Raw genomic sequence first — 14662 nt, forward strand, 5'->3', positions numbered from 1 at the left:
TCAGGGAGAGAGGGGGTCTGCCCTTGCCTGGGCACAGTAACCTCCTGGTTGGAGCTGGAGCAGCTTCAGAGAAACAAGAGGTACAGATGAGCGGGAGGACAGGAGGCAAGACCAAGGCTGGGAACAGGGGCGGGAAGAGGGTTTCAGGAAAATGATTGAATACTTGGAAAAATTGCAATGAGGCATGCAGCAGAGAGGGACATGGCCTTGTCCAGGAGTGGGGCTGGAAACCACACGTCCACAGACCTCCCTGTCAGCATGACTGGGTCATTTTCTCCAGCACTGGGGACAGCCTGGAAGCAGAAGTGGATGGCGAAGTCATCACTGGCTGTGCATTGGCCAGGCAAGCCCTGCACAGCAGGAGGACCATCCTCCCCTTCTCCCTTTTATTTGGAGCAGGAAGTAAGCAGCAACTAGGTGTGGCTATGTGACCAGGTTCTGGCCGATGAGAGATAAGAGGAAGGTGTTGGATGGGAAGGTTCCAGAGCAGGAGGACAGACTGCTGGGGCTCTCCCTTTTGTTCTCCCCTCCTCTTCCTTCCTCCGTTGTGCTGTCTGGAACGCAGACACCATGGCTGGTGCTCAAACAGCCATCTTGTACTATGAGACAACGTGCAAACAGTTAAGAGAAGAGCATGGGTCCCCCATCCACTTAGAGCCACCATCCCCTCGGGGCTAACTACCTCTGGATTCCTTTTATGTGAGAGAAAAATAAACCCTGATGACCTTAAGAACTGCTATTTTGAGTTTTCTATTATACGCCACTGAACCTAATTCTAACAGACACAGATCAAGTATGAGGAAATTGTGGGTAATTATAAGGATGTCAGTAAAGTGATTGACCATGGGGTCTGAGCAAAGTAGGAAAGAAGCCAGGAGGTGGCCGGTACACTGGGAATGGGGACTCCAGCACCCTTTGGGCACTAACGCAGCAGAGTAGTCTATTGGGAGCAGGGGATCTTTAAGAATGGAAAACAGGAAGCTGTGGTTAGAAAGCAGAATTTCTGATTTTATGGTTTCAGAGTCTGCGTGACAAGATGTGGTCCTAGTAAGTGCTAAGGTTTCCTAAATACTTCCTGTGCGACCGGCTCCCTTTTAAGTAATTGGTGTGCCTACACTCACTCCTCACTATAATTCTGGAAGGTAGTTTCTTTTATTAGCCTATTTCATAAATAAAGAAACTGAGGCTCAGAGAGGTCAAGAAACTAATCTGAGGGGACGAAACTGGTGACTGGCTGGGTTGGCAGTAGAACCCAGGCGGTGTGACTCCAGCGCCCAAGCTCTCAGCCAGCCCTAGCTTCTGCCTTGCACGGCGCTGGGGACCACCGAGCAGAGCGAGGAGAAGCGTGTGAGCCCAGCGGGGTGAAGGCCTACGAGGCTGGCTGGAGGTTGGGTGTGCGAATCTTCCAGCACGGTGGCAGGAGGTGAGGTGGAGGGGAGGCGGCGAGTCACAGCACCAAGCGCTGAGTCGACAGATCCCTGCCCTGGGCTCTGGGGTTCTGAGGGCTTGGAAGACGACACAGGGCCCTAGGGAGCCAGCACCCTGCAGTGTGAGTTAGATTTCGGCTGAAGCAGAAGAAAGGTAGGCTCTAGAACCAGATGGCCTAGGGTCAGATCCCATCTTCCTCACCGTGTCACCTTGGACAAGTTACTTAACCTTTTGTGCCTCAGTGTCTTCCTGTGTATGGGCATAATAGTAGGTCCTACGTCATAAGACTATGCAGATAAAATGAATTAACACCGGGGAAGCACTATGGACAGCGCCCGCAAGGTGAGCACTCAATACTCTTGCCGCTGCTGTTTCACAGAGCTCCGTGGAGAAGGGAAGGGGCAGGGATAGAGTGGATCAAGGTGAGGGCAGACAGTGAGAGGATTCCATGCAGGAACCACGGGGCCAAGCCACCTGTCAGGGAAGGCTCTCTTCCTTCTCCTCTGCACATCACTCCTGACGTGTCCCTGGGCCTCCTCTCCTGGGTCACTTGCTTGTCAGTCTCATGTTTATAAGACTCCTTCTAAGTAAATGTCTGAGCATCTCGGGAAGGGTGAGGAGTTTTCCTCTAAACTCCCATGGGTTTCTGAACCCATGCCCGGGTATCACTAGGCACCTGTTTCATGGTCACTGTCCACATGGTGTTTGTTGGATGATGGCAAGAGCTGCCCAGCTTTGCTCATGTGGCCAGGATGCGACCTGACTTTGGTCCACTGCCCTCCTCATCCGGCCAGGTGACCGGTTTCCAGCCCCGCCCCTGCCCTGGCTGTAGACACTGCCTTGGCCCTGACTGTTTCACATTCCATCTGTTTCCAGAGGGTCCCACACACTACGCACGGCTAGTGATTTCCTCACTCATGTCTGTAGTTATTATTAGGCGCTGTTGGAACACAATCCTGCTGAGGGAGCTGTTTTTATTAGCAAGTGTCGTAAGGTTGGTATTTGTGCATCTGTTTAGGAAACATTCTGGAGACTGAGACAAGTATTAGTGAGGATGCCAGCGAGTCTGGGAAAGAACCAGGCATCCCTGGGCCAAAACAGCACCTGGATGCCTACAGGACTGTGGGCAGGTCAGAATTCCCTCCCCAGTGTCCCCACCCCCCGTCAGGAGGGCTGCAGCTCCAGGCAGTGGCTGGCCCAGCCTCGGAGCCCAGGGTCTACCCTTACCGGTGCTGCTGACCCGCTGTGTGATGATGGGCAAGTCGTCTTGCCTCAGTGGGCGTCACAGTGTCAATCTGTGAAATGGGCATAATGAGTGTCATCTCACAGCGCTTTTAAAAGGCCCAACCAAAAGTATAAAAATGAAAGTGCAGTGGCTGTCATATGGGCCCCCATGTGTGGCGTGCCAGCACGCACGGGTATTGTGCGGAGTACAGGGACCAGCGGATTTGACCCTCAGGACGGTGTGTGGGCTGGGGTGAGAGAGGTTACGTCTCTCCAGATGCACAGAGGCTGTGAGCAGAGGGGCTGAGATCTAGATCTTGGTGAGCCTGGCTCCAAAGGTCATGCTGCTCCAGAAGGCACAACAGCCTCAAAAAATTACCACCATCCCGCCCCCCACCCCGCCCCGACCTCCGGCTTGTCTGGGAGGCCCGGGAAATGAGGAGAGCAGAAGAGAAGATGGGGCTAGGACAGAGCTGCGAAGGAAAAGGGCGAAAAAGGAAGGATTCCAGATGGGCAGATTGGATTGGGGGGAGCACAGGAGGGCTCTGGGTGCTGGTGGTTTGTTTTTTTTTCCTTAGTGGCAGTTACCTGGGTGTCTTCACTTTGTGATAATTTATGGAGCCGTACACCATGATTTTTACACTTTTCTGTACATATGTTATACTTTTTTAAAAGGTTAAAAGAAAATAGGACTTTGCAGCACTTAGTACAAATGTATTTTTAAAGTTCATACTCATTATTACTTATGCAGATCTCATCTGCGTCTATTCTAATGACACTAAAAAATTATGTTTAAGAATCTGAAGGTATCCAAGTACAATTCCCAAGAGCCCGGGTCAATGTATAAATGCCAGAACTGAAATTCCGAGGATCACTGACCCTTCCCTGTGGCTGACTAGCTCCTGACATGGAACCCACCAGCGGTCGTAGGTCATCCTTCCTTCTTTTCCCATCTAGAAGGTGATTTCCTCCAGCTTCCCTTTTATTTAGGTTGACTACAAAACTCAGGTTAGCTAATGAGGTGTGAACAGAAGTGTTATGTGAAACTTCAGAGAATGTCTTTTTAAAAAAAATTTTTACTGGAGTGTAGTTGATTTACAAAGTTGTGTTAGTTTCAGGTGTAAAGCAAAGTGTATCTATTATACATATACATATATCCACTCTTTTTTGGATTATTTTCCCATATAGGCCATTACAGATTATTGAGTAGAGTTCCCTGTGCTATACAGTAGGTTCTTATTGGTTATGTATTTTATATATTGTAGTGTCTATGTGTCAATCCCAATCTTCCCATTTATCCCTCCATCCCTTACCCCCAGAGAATGTCTTTAAATGGAGAAAGACCTCCATTTCTTTATCTCTTTCCTCATCTTGTTCACTGGAGCTTAGATCTGATGGCTGGAGCTCTGGTGTCTATTTTGGAACATGAAGACAAGAGCTACTTCCTTGGAATATTAAAGTGATGAGCTAGAAGGAGCCTGGATCTTCAAAGACTTTTTTGAATGAAGCCATTCTCCTAGCCCTAGATTGCTGTTGGATGTCTGTTATATAATAGAAGAGAATGTATAACTTTATTGGATTTCTGTCCCTCAGAGCTGAACCTGATTCTAACTCATATTCCCGCCATGAAAGACATGATGGCTTTTCCTTGTCCTCCTTGGGCCTCACCGTTAACCAAGGAGCTGTTGGGAAGCCAAGCTGTCACTCACCAGCCTGAAAAATACCATTAACCACTTCAAAAGATTAGGCTTTAAATGAAAGCTGAATGGACAACCCAAGTTGTATGATCTTAGGGGATCCAAGGGGTCTCCCAACTACCTCCCTCACACACATGGTGCCTGAAATTCTATCTTTATGTATTAATTCATAAGATTATATGGCTATGAGAATTCCTACTCAAATACAAATGATTCTAGTAGGGGTACTATACTATATTATATTATATTATGTTATATTATATTATATTACTTCTCACATTAGCATGAAGGCTTTTATCTTAGAAGTAGAGACTGAGTTAGAGAATTTTAAAGATGAGTGGGACCTTGGGGGATCATTTAGCCCAGTGTTTTCAAACTATGCTTCAGTAAGCCCATGCCTCTCTATGAGGGTGCCTAGGGAATGCCATTTGGGCTGAGAATGGGCGCAAGGGGAGGGATGAAGAACACAGAGCACCCTTTTTCTTTGAAGCCAGGATTTTAATGCTGGAAAAAGTTTTAAAAACCAGAGCTCTCTTTTCTTTTATAGGCTCAAAGTCCAAGGTTGCCAATAGATTAATCAAGCCTGAATTCAGATGGCCAGTTAATGGCAGAGCCAGACCTAGGATTCAGGTTTTTGATGCTTAGGATCATGCTTTTTCCATGATTCCATACTTCCTTAGGTCAGCTTCAGGTGTGTAGTGAGACACAAGACAGGCAATCTTTGGTGGGAGGAAAGTGAAGGGGGCAGATCATGGTCTGGGCTCCAGTGGGGATTTGGGCCAGCAGATAGGCTGGACCAGGAAAGCCACCGGGGATTCCTGACCACCTTCACAAATTCATTTAGACTCAACTCTCCCTCTATCTCCAGCCGTAGTAAATACTGCTGCCTAGAGTTGTACAGCTTTAGAGTTTACAAAATGCTCTTACATTTAATCTTCACAGACTCCTCCTTTGAGGGGTAGGTAGTATATTTTCTGGTTTACATATGAAGATACCAGGGGGCTACAGAAGGTAGCTGTCTCTCCCGAGCTCACAGAGCTGTGACCTAAAGCGTGTCACCTTCTGCCCCATCCCTAGCTCTTTCCCACCATCCAACAGCATCCCCACACTCCGGGACACTGTCAACCACTCTCTCCCTCCTGGCAGGCTTTGCAGCCAAACACCAGGGCATTCAGAAAACAAACATAATCTGCTTCCTCACTTGTAAGTTGGCCAACCTGTTGCCTGGCTTCTCTCTTTTCCTCTGAGCTTGGTGACTGTAGTCATGGGTGTAGCACCAGTAAATCAGTAACATGTTTTGGGGGTTGGTGGGATAGGCAGGAGACAGAGCCATGGGTGATGCTGTACATGGTTCTGAAATGGCATTTCTGGGATGTTGAAGGGGCACAGGTCCCTACTCTCTCATTTCTTTTTTCTCAGCACTACTCGGTCACAGCAACAGTGTCCTATTAAAAAGAGGAAAAGGGGGGCTTCCCTGGTGGCACAGTGGTTGAGAGTCCGCCTGCCAATGCAGGGGACACGGGTTCGTGCCCTGGTCTGGGAAGATCCCACATGCCGCGGAGCAGCTGGGCCCGTGAGCCATGGCAGCTGAGCCTGCGCGTCCGGAGTCTGTGCTCCGCAACGGGAGAGGCCACAGCAGTGAGAGGCCCGCGTACCGCAAAAAAAAAAAAAAAAAAAAAAGAGGAAAAGGGAAACATAAGTGAAAAATAAATGCTGCTCTTGGTGGACACGGCGATTGACTCTCCAACATTCATTCCATCTTCAACTCTGTAGCAGCAATGTGGTTTCTGGAATTGACCCCAGCTCTTGGGGAGGGTTCTTAGTAGACTAAGCCAACTATGATAATACCATTACCTTGTCAATGATTGGTTCAAGGACCCAGATGTAAGCTAATCCCGTGCGTGGCATCCGTCCAGTGATTATTATGGGTCCCAGGTTGGAGGAGAGTGTCTTTCTCTTTCTTCCTCTCTCTCTCTTTCTCTCTCTGTTCTGCTAATGTCTCAATTATTGCTGAAAGCCACCATATAACCATGAGGACAGCCATGCTTAGGAAGAAGCCTATACTTTACATGGCAGAGCTAAAGATAGAAAGAAACTGGGTTCTAGAAATACTGGTTAGCTAATTGTTGATCCCACCTCACCTCTAGTTTTTCTGTTATGTGGGGACATAAATTTCCCTATGGCTCCTGTTATTTTACTCAAAAGCTCTTAACTGGTGCACTGACCTTCAAGACACAAGATTTATTATCTCCAGAAGTGAGATGGAGTCTCATCAAGCAGCCCATATTCATGCTCAGTGGTTCCTGATGACCAGGGGCATGTATTTATGGTACAGCTGGTCAAAGTTAGAGGGCATTCTATGCATGGGAATGTCATCCTGTGATCTCCAGGCTGCACTTCAAGGATAAATGAATCTGTGCTAACCTGTTGACAATGGATAATGGATTAACATGTTATCATCTATCAGACCTTTGTAGACATAATGCCTGAACGCAGGGGAATGCCTTTTACAGTGACTCTTTATGTCAGTGGAGTAGGACTTTTGCGTAGGGCTCTGCCTATCACATGATATGGACCAGGGGCAGCCACCTACCGCCTGGGGGCCAACTCTGGTCATGCCCATTCATTTCTGTATTGGGCAACGGCAGAGCTGCCTGCAACAGAAGGGGATGGCCCATGAAGCCTACAGAATCTGGCCTTTCCAGTAAAAGCTTGCTGACCCCTGGTATACAGCACCATCTGCTTGGCCTGTAAGTAACAACGGTCTGGGCTAACCCACCACATAGCAAGGCCAGGCCATCCTACTGGTGACTATGCTTGTGGACGAGGCTCTGTTTTCAGGGTCTTCAGGCAGAACACATCAATCCTGTTGTTTTTCATATGAAAGTACTGACAAGAAAACATTACAAGAAGTTTCCTTTAAAGAGCCCTGTTTCCACTAATTCCTATTATATCATCAGATCCATGTTCCTCCATAAAACCACTTTCCATTAGATTGCATTGAAGACACAGGAGGATGTGGTCAAGGTGCTGTTCACCTGAGGGTTTCCTTCCAGTACTCTCTGTGCAGCTCTCCTGGGACTGGCCTTTGTTACAGGCACAGATGATACTTCACATTAAATTTCCTTCCATCACGAGCACTGAACGAAAGATTTTCCCAAGAGCAGGGCTTTAAAAGGGAGGGGAAAGAGTGTGTTTTTGTACCAGGAACCAGAGGGAGCCCTGGAAAGTGGAAAAAAAAAAAAAGGTGTATCAGAGATGGGCTCTGAGCTTCCCAGTGCACAGTGGACCTGTTCCGAGCATGCTTACCGATTTCCATGAATATCAAATGAGCTGGATGGTGAAGCACTGACTACGGTGACAGCTTTCATGAAGCAGTGAGCCTGTGCCTCTACTCCTTGCCTGCTGCCCTGGAAGGGGCAGAGAATGCCTTCTCAAGTTGGTACCGTAACGAGAAATCCATGGTGGGGCCACCTGCCAATGGGGTGTGGGGCGCTGCAGCAGTGGGGAGGGGTCTGTCACATCCGTGTCTTTGCAGGCATTTCTCCCTCACACTGTTCTCCACCATCCTGCAGATTGATTTATCTAAAATGCAAATCTGAGCATATCATTCCCCTACTTAAAATCTTGCAATATGGGCTTCCCTGGTGGCACAGGGGTTGAGAGTCCGCCTGCCGATGCAGGGGACACGGGTTCGTGCCCCGGTCCGGGAAGATCCCACTTGCCGTGAGCCATGGTCACTGAGCCTGCACATCCGGAGCCTGTGCTCCGCAATGGGAGAGGCCACAGCAGTGAGAGGCCCGCGTACCGCAAAAATAAATAAATAAATAAATAAAAATCTTGCAGTAGTTCCGTGGATAAGTCCCAGCTCCCTGTGTTCTGGCTCCGGCTCCTGCCACCCCCAGCCTCATCTCCAGCCACACTGAGCTGGTTGTGCCACGCCTGCTGCTGCCCACATGGCTCCTCTGCCCAGCATGCCTCGTCCCAGTGCTCTACCTGGCCAACCTCCTTACCTGTCTCAATTCATGCCAAACACCGCCTCCTCTGGACATCTTCCTTGCCATTCGGCCCCTGCCCACCTCTCCACCCCGACACACCGATTTGGGTTTACAGTCACACTTATCCTGCTCTAGGGCGCTGTGTGTCTGTCCTCACTGCGCTGTGAGCTCCTTTAAGGGCACAGACTATGACTTACTGATCTCGTTTCCCTGGCATGTCATACAATACCAAGAACATGGGAGCACCTCCATCATGGCTACCGAACATCTGGAGTTTTAGGACCCAGGACGGTGGGTAAATGACACGTGCTCTGCTGAGGCCATGGTGTTAGGGCTGGGAACCTCCCCTGGTGCTTTAGAAATGGATGATCACAGGGGAGCAGTCATCCCTTTCCATTTCTCAGGTACCTAAGAAACATTAAACATTTCTAGGCAGCTACATTGATAGGCATTTTTTGAAATTCTGGCACTATACAGACCAGCAGCAAAATGTGACTCGGGGCCAGCCCTGGGTTGTAATGAAAAACATTCAGCTGAATTCATCCGTGCTCTTCCTCAAAGGACAGGACCTGATCCCAATGTTTCTACCCCAGGACTCTGCCTTTAAGGTGAGCACAGGAGATCCCAGGTCCCTTTTTGGCCACCATGTCATCTAAGTGTGTTTGGTTTTTGGCTGCGTGGCACGGCTTGTGGGATCTTAGTTCCCTGAGCAGGGATTGAACCCGCGCCCTTGGCAGTGAAAGTGCGGAGTTCTAACCATTGGGCAGCCAGGGAATTCCCTCTAAAAGTGTTCTGAGTGACCTTATTATAAACCGTGTAGCAGTTTCTATCTGTGGGAATATGACATGCCCGAAGTAGAAATGAATCTCTCTGCACTGCAATGCCCTGGATGCATAAACTATTATGGAATAATAATAACATCTCTACCTTTTGAAGCAAACTGGGTAAACTGGGGCAAGTGCAGGAGAGAAATACCTGTGTAAACAAAAAGTGTCGCCCACCTTTCCGGTTCTACAAGGATAAAGCCATTAGCCACTGCAGTCACCCACTGACACTGAGCCCTGAAGAAAATTCAGGATGGAGAAAAACAGGACGCATTCTGTGCTTTGGATATACTGGCCCCTAGATAGTTAAGATGTGTATCTAAAGAAAATTTTCAAGTGATCCCAGATTCTTGCACCTTCCCATACATAGAAGAGCACTAATATCATTAACTTGAGATGTCTGTTCTTTGCGCTTAGCAGTCATCTTTTGATGTTTGACTACATGTTTTTTCCAGCAAAAAAAAATTCATGTATCCTGCCTCCTCCCTTACCTCTTTGGCATAGTTCCTCAGAGCTGTCTGGGCTATAGTCCTCAGTAAGGTCCCCAAATAAAACTTAACTCACAACTTTATGTCGTGCGTTTTTCTTTCAGTTGTCACCTGGGAGGTGGTGCTGAGACAGAAGAAGGATGTTTCTCAGGTTGGAGATGTGAAGGCCAATGGTGACTTCATATCCATGTTCAAGGGACATGAACATGTTCAATTCCCTTCATAAGGGAACTGAACAAAGAGTTTAAGTTATAGTTACAGTCTATAATAATAATTTATTGAAAACAAGACTGATGGCACAGAGTCCAGTGTCTGAAGCTGCCCATGCAAGTGGCAAACCCTGGCTCTCTGGATTACGAGGCCATCCCTGGGCATTTCTAGTCAGTGGCCACAAGACACCCTTATCCCAGAAAAAGTGTCCCCAAACCACAAATCTGCCTTGTTCCTACAAATATAAAGATGCACAAGAACGGCATGTTCTTATCACAAACTCCTTGAACACATGGGTGGAATGCCACTTACATAATCTGGCAGGCTGCAGTTGTGCCGTTTGTTACAAAACCCAGCTTTCTTTTTCTTTTTTTTCACCAAAAATAAAAACCTTTTGTTTTAAAGGAAAAAATCAAGAAAGTAAAAAGACAACCCATACAACAGAAGAAAAGTTTTGCAAATTATATATCTGATAAGGGATATAGTGGATATATTTTAAAAAATTAAAAAAAAATTTTTTTAGATTGGATGTATTTTTAAAAATTTTATAGTGGATGTATTTTAAAAATTCTTTTTATTGGAGTGTAGTTGCTTTACAATGCTGTGTTAGTTTCTACTGTACAGAAAAGTGAATCAGCTATACATATACATATATGCCCCCTTTTTTGGATTCCCTTCTCATTTAGGTCACCACGGAGCACGGAGTAGAGTTCCCTGAGCTATACAGTAGGTTCTCATTAGTATCTATTTTATACATAGTATCAATAGTGTATACATGTCAATCCCCATCTCCCAATTCATCCCACCACCCCCCTTTCCCCCTCGGTAAACCCAGCTTTCTTAAACCAGTAGAAACCTCTAAGATCTTTTCAAAATAGGAATCTTTCCATTTTCCATTGGAGACAATGCTCACAGCATGAGTAATGCCCATCAGTTATCAGTTATTTAGCAGACTGTGCCAGTGTTGACATTTATTCTTGGCTTAATTGTGCATGAGTGTGTGTTTTAAACAGTGATGCAGCTGTCCCCATTCCCGGCAATTAGGATATAAAAATGGTGTTCGCTGAATCTGGCAGAGGGACCAGTTCTCCATGTGTTTACTCTTTTGTTTGCAAGGCCTTCTGAGTACTTGCTGCAATTCTACAATCAGAATACCAATTTGGCTTAAAATAAAACCATGTTTCCGTTAATAGAAACGACAGGGACTGCAGACCTCCGTGTTTCAAGATCTTCAGGCTCTGACTCCATCATAGATGCTTGCAATTGTGTGTATGTGAAAGACACTTCTTTGACTTCCTGTGGAGACAGGTTTAAAATGCCATTAGGATCAGAAGAGCAGTGTCAGCAGAGATCTGGACTATTGCTAGTCCAGACTATTGCTCTGCAGAGTATCAAGCGATCCAAATACCTCCCATATATAAGTTCCAGGGCCCCAGTGGACACCAAAATCCACCAGTGCTCAAGTCCCTTACATAAAATAGCATAGTATTTGCATAAAACCTATACACATCTCTAGACTGCTTATATTACCTACTACAATGTAAATAGTTGTAAATACAGTTTAAATGCTATGTAAATAATTGCTGGTACACAGCAAATTCAAATTTTGCTTTTTGGAACTTTCTGGAGTTTGGAATTTTTTCCAAATATTTTCAGTCCCTGGTGGGTTGAATCTGAGGATGTGGAACCTGTGGATATGGAGGGCTCACTCTACTGCCACGAGATTCTATCTATGGCTAATGCCAGCATCAATATTCTTCACTGCTGATTCATGCAGGTGACCAGGCCATTGAGGAGAGACAGTATCCAGGGTCTAAAGCTGTTATTTTCTCTTGACTGTTTTGGCTCTTGGCTTGGTGGGCTTTTTGCTATTAGATTAGCTAGTTAGTATCAGCTAGGATGGGACCAGTTCCTTATTAGGTCACGGCAAGTCTGAATAAATTACCTATGAAAAAATAACTTATCCCTTTGGAAACTGTTTAGCAGTAGTCACTAAAGCTAAGCATAAGTTACTCCATGCCCCAGCAATTTCACTTCTAAATCCTGATAGCCAACCGATACGCACGCATATATTCACCAAAAGACGTGCTCTGGAATGTTCATGGCTGCAACTACGCAGATGTCCGTCAACAGGAGAATGGATAAACAAGTTGTACTACAGTCCAACAATGGCATACTATAAACTGAACTCTAACACACGAGGCATTCGTTTTCTGTTGCTATGAAACAAATTACCACAAACCTAGCGGCTGAAATCAGCACACACTTACCAGCTCACAGTTGTGCTAGTCTTAAATCTGGGCCCGGTGTAGCTGGGTTTTCTGCTGAGGGCCTCACAGGCTGAAGTTAAGGTGTTAGGTGCTGAAGCTCAGGATCCTCTTCCATGTTCATTTGGGTTGTTGGCAGAATTCGGGCCCTTTCTTGTGACTGGAGGACTGAGGTCCCTATTTCCTTGCTGCCTGTCACCAGGAGCCAATGTCAGCTCTTAGAGACCATCTGTATCCATGTGGACCCCTCGATCTTCAATACCAACAATGAAGAATTTCCCTTGTGTCAATTCCTCTCATACTTCATTTCCCTTTCACCAGAAAAAGCCCCATCCTTTTTCAGGGCTCATGTGATCAGGCCCACTGAGAACAATCTCCACACCTTAAAGCCAACTGATCTGGGTCTTAATTACATCTGCAAAATGCCTTTACAGCAGCACCTAGATTAATGTTCAGTTGAATAACTGGGAGAGGCTGCGAGTACAAGAGAGGATGAGGAATCTTGGGGGCCATCTTAGAATTCTGCCTACCACACAACAGGGATGAATCTCACAGTCAATAGTGGGCAAAGGCAGTCAGACATGAAAGAACATATAATGTATGATTCCATTTCCATCTTCCATAAAATGCAAGAAAAGGAAACACTGATGTTTGGTGTTAGAAGTCAAATGGTGGTTATTCTTGAGTGTGTAGTAACTAGAAAGCTGCAGGAGGAGATTCTGGGGGACTGATAACGTTTTTGTTTCTTGATCGGTGTGTGCCGATTACATGGTGTATTTAACTTGTGAAAACTCAGCAAGCTGTACATTTTTAGAATAATTTGGATTTATTACTTTAAAATAGAGTTGTTTGGTTTTTCCAGGGAAGCGTGCATCCAAAGACAGCTATAAGTGTCGGTACCTGACGTGAGTGGAGAATAAGCAGGAAAGGAAAGGAGACAAGAGAGTGCCTTGCCTGGCGTGATGGTGATATACCTTATCCACACTGCGGGCAAGGGCCAACTAAGTGAAGAGCTAGGACTCTGTTAACTTGAGCCTGCGTGCTGGACCTACTACATAATTTATGTGGCCCATTGCAAAGTGAAGTACTGGACCTCCTTGTTCAAAAATTGAGAATTTGAAGACGGTAAGAGTGGAACGTTAAGCCAAGGCTGAGGGTGTGGTTACGGCACTGGTCCCACTCCCTGGAAGCCAACCCTGCCTGTGGGTGTGGGAGAAAGAGCTACCTCTCCGATTCCAGTCTTTGAGCTTTGAACCTATTGACTGTAGACTGGGTTAGCCGGAGCCTAGGAGGTGCTAACTCATTAGTACATGCAAAAGCAAGCATTTTGATGTGCAAGACACCAATCAAATGTGGGGATTATAATAATAATGGACCATCTAAATGTTTATGTATTATTTCTTTCGTTGGCTAAAACGCCTACTGGCAACCTCATGGATAATATGCATTTGATACACAGATAGCACAGGGTCCACTTTCACCTTGTAAATTAGCATGAATTCCAAGACATTGGTGGAACCCTAATCATGAGATTTAACCATGTGCTCTTTGGTCTTTTCAGTTCAAAGAGCGAACTATTAAATGCCGAGACCAGAATATTAGAGTCTGGGTACTTCACCGTCAAAGTTCTTTTTCTCGCTGAGAGATTCGAGTTCCAGTCAAGTTCCAAGTTGAAGCCCCGACCTGACTCTAGAACCTCCCCGACTGGCTGGAGGGCCCTGGGAAGGGGCGCCCTAGAATCATCCAGTGAGGGCTACGTGGTGACCGCCGGGGGCACGTGACTCCCAGGCGGTGGAGACTCGCAGTGCCAGGCTGCCAGGGCTGTGGCTGGGCGTGCGGGGTGGGGTGCGGGGTGAGGGGAGGAGCGGGGAGCACAGTTCGAGGTTAGGATTTCTGATGCGGTACGGCTTTGGCATTGCGTTTGTTTATTTTTCCCTGGTGTGCACTCTTGAAGCACAGACCTTTCTAGACAGTGACTTACTAAAGCTTTGGGGGACAGTGGCTCCCGAAGGCGGCCAGCTGCCTGACCTAAGATTTACGAGTGGTTCCAAGGATGAGACAAGGTCCCAGTGTCTCGGTGACAATGAGGTCTTTGACGAGCAGGCGGGAGCTGCGGCTGGGGAATGCGAGGAGGCCTGTGGCCCTGGCGGAGAGCCCCTGAATCTCCTCCCTGCTGGAGTGGGGCTCCCGGGACGCGGGCGGGCGATCCCGCAGGCCATCAGCATGCAGGAGCCGCGCGCTCCGTCCTTGAAGGGCTACCCGGCTGACCTTGCTCCGCTTTCTCCGGAGAAATCTCCCCGAGAGCGCGAGGACTCGGCCGCGGCGGTGACTCGGTGCCTTGCGCGTCGCATGCAAACGCTCCCCTCCAGCCAGCCCAGCTCCGCAGCCGCGGTTTCCCTTCCTGCCTCCTTTTTAAATTCCACGATTCAAACCCGGCATTTTCCGCTCCACCCCTTCCCCTTTCCATCGCCCGCCTGTCTTCACCCAGACTGTCCGGGTGTTTTGTCCCCTACCTCCCATCTGCAG

This window comes from Phocoena phocoena, chromosome 13 (assembly GCF_963924675.1).
Source record: "Phocoena phocoena chromosome 13, mPhoPho1.1, whole genome shotgun sequence".
Lineage (NCBI taxonomy): Eukaryota > Metazoa > Chordata > Mammalia > Artiodactyla > Phocoenidae > Phocoena > Phocoena phocoena.